Source organism: Dendrobium catenatum, unplaced genomic scaffold (assembly GCF_001605985.2).
Source record: "Dendrobium catenatum unplaced genomic scaffold, ASM160598v2 fragScaff_scaffold_716, whole genome shotgun sequence".
In the NCBI taxonomy this organism is placed as follows: domain Eukaryota; kingdom Viridiplantae; phylum Streptophyta; class Magnoliopsida; order Asparagales; family Orchidaceae; genus Dendrobium; species Dendrobium catenatum.
The window spans coordinates 9,301,176-9,308,087 of record NW_021319178.1 but is presented as its reverse complement, the minus strand read 5'-3'; positions in this window follow the sequence as shown (position 1 = coordinate 9,308,087).

Here is a 6,912-nt window from a genome sequence, read left to right as displayed (position 1 = left end):
ATATATTACTATCTTAATTGCAAGAATCCAAAAACATTCTAAGTTACATTCACTAAATTATTCATAATATCCTTATATTTTTTTTTTAAACTACATCAACAGAGAGATCGAAATTTATAGAGTCACAAGATAAGAATTATGATGATCACGTCATGAAAAATTAGTTTGATGGACACGAAATCTCGGGCAAAAAGTAGTGGAACTAAAAATTAATCTGGGAGCACGAATCCGATTTCGGAGCTTACAGTCAAACTGAGCGTCTCGAAAATACGACTCACGACACAAGATCAACTAATCCGACAACAATGAGTCTGAATAGGGCTCAAAGTACTGTTGAAGGTTTTCAACCACGCAATTTGAGTTACCAACGGTCTCCGATTTTTTTACGAGCTTTATACCTCGATCGAAGGCTCACGAGAACGAATTCCAACGAGCCACAAGATGCTGAATTCCGACATAATTAAGGCTTCAAATGGCCAACGAACGGTGCATAGTCGTAAGTTGTTTCAATATCGGCCGTCATTTGACCACATCGCCTATTCGCCTTGACATCTCACAACTATTTACGGACATAGCCACTCCAAAAATCTATAAATAGAGCCCTCATTCTTACAAAGAGGATCAAGCAAGAGAGAGAGAAGAGAAGAGAAGGGAGAAGAGAAGGAAGGAGCTCGCTCTCGGTACAGCCGCGCGGACCACCGCCGGGACCACAGGAAAGGAACCTCGCCGAACCACCGCAGGAATCGCCGGACCACCGCCGATCACCGAGAACCTCGCCGGACACCAGCCTTAGGGCCCGACGTTCAGTCCTAACGCCTACTGAAACCCGACGTCCTGCCAAGACCTTGACTTCTGTTCAGGCCTGAACTCGGTTCCTAGTTCTATCGAAGACCCGCGTTCTGTTCAAGGAACTGACATCGGTCCTGCGTTGCCGAGACCCCTCGAAAAAACAAATTTCCGTTCAAGGCCGACCACTTCGTTCCTGACATCTCATTAAATACTTGATTGTAATGAATCACTCTTGGAGGTGATAGCTCTTTGTAACACATTCAAAGTCTAGTGGAATCATTTTTTTGTCACTGTACCTCGTGGGTTTTTCTTTTAAGGGTTTTCCACGTTAAAAATCCTTTGTTCTCTGTGTGTGTTGTTAATCGTGCAACGCTAAGAAGAAATTAAATTTTATCCGACGGTATTTTCTAGCCGCAACAATGGATAAGAAAAATTCAGATGCAGATAATATTGATTTTTGAAGGGGTGGTGCAGCTTTGAGCTGTGGTTCATCAGCAATGTCAAACACCCGAGCTCGAACTCATCCACTATAAAACGACTAGAGCCGGTTCACGAGCCTCAAGGTATTTTTAAAATAATAAAAATATTTTAATTTTATTAAATATTTTTACCATTTAATTATAATATGAAAATAGTGATCATAATGAAGTGATACATAAATTGATACTATATGAATGCATTACATAGTAGTAGAATATTTATTATATGACAAATATATAATGATACATGAATGAACTATAGATTAAATAAATATAATTTTAGTAGCATTAGTTCATGACAGCTCTTTTTTGGTTGTAATTGTATGGGTTTATGGATGACAATATACTGATAATTTACATAGGCAACTGGATTACTGGATTAATAAGTTACATTGCTTGTATTTTTGTCATTGCTCATAATGAAATGTAATGTTCATCTATTTGTTTGTTATTGTTTCTTGATTGCTACATGTTCATGACTAATTTAGATAGATCATTACATGCATATTATTTTCATTATATTCCTTGATTACAATTGTAAGTTTAAGTAATCTATTAAGTCGTAAGCTCACTTTGTGACTTTTGCATATTTGACAAAGTCGGTTGTCTAATTTTAGGACCTTAGGTTTAAGATTTTTCTATATTTATTCTTTTGTAGTGAAGGTTATAAAGAAAGACTAATGGTACTTATGTGATGTACTGATTGAACTTGATTATCTCTACTGAACTGTATGGTTGTATGACTTCGTCTTCGCTCCATTTCGAACGTTAAATGCAACTTCGCAAGCCAAAATTCAGTAGGTGAAATGCACTCCAATATAGTGTCAAACTGTTCACATACACCAATTTTTTGTTTACAGAATTTGTTGAAGAACGTCCACAGAGAAAAGATGGTTACCTTCGCACAAGATGAAGAAGCACAGAAGACAAGAATAAAATGGAGTTCATTGGAGATTAATTCATACATTTTGGGAGTGAAATGGATTTTGTTGGAGATGCCCTTCATGACTATTTATATGATTTTGATGAACCATGAATATAATAAAATATTTTGATTGTATAAGGTTGTTATACTGGTTTTTTTTAATGAATGAATTAGTGTCTCTTAATAGTTAATTAAAAGATAAAAGAATAATTATTTCAATGTTAATCTTATGGCATCACATGTATGCCGGATGACAGCATCAATGCAATATGATGATGGTCTACGTGTGCCCTTGTTGAATCAGAGATTCTTCAAATAACATCTCATTCTTTATCTCAGTCAATGGCCATATTCATGTAGAAGTGGGGCATTTTATAGATCTTTGAGAGGTAAATGCCTTATTAAATATAGAGAGAATATGAGAACACTCAAATTCAAGAGTCCGTATTAATTATATTTGATTGATGACATTTCTTGTCACATTTTAGTAATTTAATGACTTTGAGATTAAACTAAGCTTTACCTCATTTGGTTTGATTCTTTAGATGCTGAATTTGATTATATAATCATATCAAAGATCATTTGATCTCGGTTAAGATTCAAAATTTTCAACTAACTTCAAGTGCTTGATTCGGGCCTTCATTTTACTCCGAATCAAATCATTGTGTTGTTGAATTAGTCTTCAAAATAATCATTGACTATAATTTGTTGAATTAGAGTTTCAAATTATTTGTAGCTGAAATAATGAATAATCTCCTTTAAATTTTCATCGACATTCAACTTGATTAAGCTGATTTTGCGCGAAGTATCATATTCATACGCACAGCATATAAAGGCATCTATGCACGGAAATAATATATCAATTCTCTTCCTATAACAATATGCAAAAAGCAATTCGCAATGCTTTCTTTAGCACACAAATTGATTCATCAGATAAAACTAAACAGACATGATGTAAAAAGTATTAATATGTAAATCCCTCTAAAGAAATGCAATCACCTACAACAAGTTTCCTTTCTTAGTTTATGTGTATGCATTGTTGTTTTGGCACTAACTGAAGTTCACTTCTGTATGAATTTAAATCGAGGCTTTCAAGCTCCCTCTTTGCTTCTTGTAATCTCCTGTACTGTTAGTTCATCTAAATCGATTTTATCATACTTTGTAACTGTAATGATCAAAATATAGGATTTGTCAGTTGTATCAACAGGCCTTTTGTTTTGGCCCAAGTTAAAATGTGAAGGTTAAGGAATATAGTAGTGGAGTGGAAAGAGTGGAATCAAGTTTTTTGTTTCACGTCCATCTTATTTTCATCCAGTTTGCTTCCTCTGAAGCACTAAATCAGTCTGCAAAGGTGCTTAATATGGTGGAGATCCAAATGATTTTCAGGGAGCTCTATGTGATATGCAATAGAAGGAGCCGGAATGGATTATTCAATTGTGTCGTTCTGTATAAAACAGGCAGTGCAAGATTTTTCAGATGAAGCCTTATATAATAATGCGTTTTGAGTAGAGACATGGTAGATTTTGGTTTTGATTTAAGGACTAAATTATGTGGAGCTTAACTGAATGAATACAAGTATCTTTACCTTAATTATTTGGCTTAACTTAAACAAGAATTGCTGATTACTAATTAAGGCTTCGTTTGGGGAACGATTTTTACTACTATAAAGTAGTTCTTTAGTATATTAAATTTATACTAAATGTTGTTTTAAAATGCAGTGAAAGCGTTCCAACGAAGCATAAGTATAAGATGGATATCAGTTTCTACTTTTCTGTCGCTGTATTGTTGCTTGTATTTCTAGTTTGACATTAGTAGATAACACAGTGTTTGGAACATCACGTCTAAGGCCATAACAATGATTTGAAAGGAAAGTCACTAGGAATCCGACAAAAAAAAAATCATAATAATTTGAAGTTCAAAGAGAATCTAAGCAAATTTGAATGGGTGTTAAGGCTTCATTTGTGAGGTTTTTATTGTTCTTTAAACGAGTTTTTGTTTAAAATTAATTTTGTTTTATTAAAACTCCATTTTAAGAAGCAATAAAACGTCCAAACGAGCCTAATTCATATTTCTACTTTTAAAGGAGTATAATCAGTGTAAGAAAAGTAATGCTTTTCACTTCTATAGAGTTTAGAGTATCAAGATAGCTTAAAGTAGGGTTTGTTGGTCTAGAGGGTTCTTGTACCAATTGAAAACTAGCGAGTCGCCTTTTTGGAGTTTTATCATTTTTTGGTTGCTCCTAGTTGCAATTCCGGGTTATTCTCCAGATCTACTGTTTTCCTTGGAACTAATGATGAGAACTAGCAGATATCGATGGCATGATTAAGATACAAGGTCAACTAAATGTATCTGTGAATTTTTGAACTCACTCGCCATCAAGATATTGTTGGGATAATCATTGAAGGCTTATTCTTCCATGTATGTCTGTTTTGATTAATAGGAATACTAAATAGGTAGGATTTCATTTGAATAATAATTACAACCATAAGATTTTCTTGTCTACCATCCTTGGCTTATCCTTGTACATGGCTTTAGTTAGAACACACAACCCATTATAATGCAGATTTCTCTTCATCAAAATCTCACTCACTTTTTGGATAGAGGAGCTTAACACATTCCATACATTCTTTTCTAGACGAGGGAATTCTGAATCCTTAACAGGTAAACTGATAGCAAAATATATAAAATAAGAATATATGTTAAATCAACAAAAAGAGATTATCAGATTCTTGAAAACACATGGAATGTTTATTCTTGCATAGTTGAAACATCATTCAGTGAATGTGCCTATCTGGTGGAAAGGTAAGAATATGATTTCCGATGAGTGGCTAGTGGACATCCCGCTACTGGGTTCGCGCTTCTCGACTGGATCAGGTTCTTGGCGCATCCTCCCGGCTAAACATGACTGAATGCTGCCATGAGGCTGCAATCCAACAAAAATATAAGATTTTCAACAATAAAGAAAATTCAGCAATAAACTTTCCAAATGCACATTAAGGGCGTGTTTGGTTCGGATTTGTCGTTGTTTTTATAGGATTAGCGAATCAGCAAACCCAATCCGGCCGCTGTATATTTCCGGCAAATCCGTAAATCCAGGATTTACGGATTACGGCATAAAATCCGGTAATCCGTTCTAAATCTAATCTCATTCCTATCGGCATCTTAACGCGCAGTCGCGGAAACTTATTCCGCCCCTTGCGGCACAATCTGTTAACTAACTCAGCAGATTTACCAGGATTAAAATTTTGTCATCAAAACTCTCAGGATTATGAGCTAGGATTTATTAATCCGGATTTACATGATTTAGTAAATCCTTCTAAATGAATTCTCTATCAACAAAACACCCTCCTAAGCAAAACATGTTTTATAAATATGAAATTACTATCTGATGAAGGCGGATAGTATTTTTAAAGCGGGCGAAGTTCTAGTCAGGTTGATCCAGGCTCTCCTGCGCTGTCCCTCACTCAGATACCCATCAGCTTGAAGATTTCCTTCCATACTTTTTCATAATAACACAATGGTAAAGGAAATTGAAACAGGAGCTCCTCTCTGGAGATTTCAAGAGATCGGGAGATTCCATTTCCAACTTTCTCAAGTGAACCACGAGGAAGGTTCATTTTCCTCACATTGCAACTCTTATGTTTGAACAGGAAGCCTGAGAAGAGCCATCAGGAGGGTGGCATGGTAATAACTAAATTGGCTGTTTACAGTTATCTTTAGAGAAAAAATAATACAATGCTTTAATAGGAATTCGGGAGGCTTGGTGATCTCCTACTTGTTCTTGAAGACGAACTAACCATTCAAGAACCATTTGTAGTAGTATAGTTACCTCAAACCAGAATAGATGAGTCATTTTCTCCTCCAAAATTCAAGTATTTGGGTTGATTCCATAAAGAGTAACCTTTTAATTTGAATCAGGATAGGTTTTGCGGAACACGTAAGTTTTTGCAGTGAGGGTGCTGATAGTGTAGAAAAGGAGTTGATCCAGAGCACCTTGCTTTTGAGAGAAATTGAAGGGCTTTTTTGTGGATAAAGCCCAAATATTTCTTAATTTATCAATTTTTGGGAGAGGTATGGAATTTTCAGGTTCGAATGCTAGCTTTATCATCTCTTGCCACATGTTATTCAACAAATAATACCAAAATTTTGTAGCATTGTCTGGAATAAGCTTTTGGTACCGTTCGATTTGATAATTTTTGTTAGTCTAACAGTTATTATACGCTTAACTCTGGGCATTGTCAACAGGTGGCATTCTTAAGATTTAAGAAAATGCGGGAAATAAAGCTTCAAATGAAGACCCGACGTCCTGCCGAAGACCCGACGTTCTGTTCAAGGCCTGACACTCGGTCCCTACGTTCTACCGAAGACCCGACGTTCTGTTCAAGGCCTGACACTCGGTCCCTACGTTCTATCGAAGACCCGACGTTCTGTTCAAGGCCTGACACTCGGTCCCTACGTTCTATCGAAGACCCGACGTTCTGTTCAAGGCCTGACACTCGGTCCCTGCGTTCTGCCGAAGACCCGACGTTCCGTTCAAGGCCTGACACTCAGTTCTGACATCTCACTTAAATACTTGATTGTAATCGAATCACTCTTGGAGGTGACTCAGCTCTTTGTAACCAATTCAAAGTCTAGTGGAATCATTTTCAACTGGGCTAGGCCTCGTGGTTTTTCCCTTTTAAGGGTTTTCCACGTAAAAAATCCTTTGTTCTCTGTGTG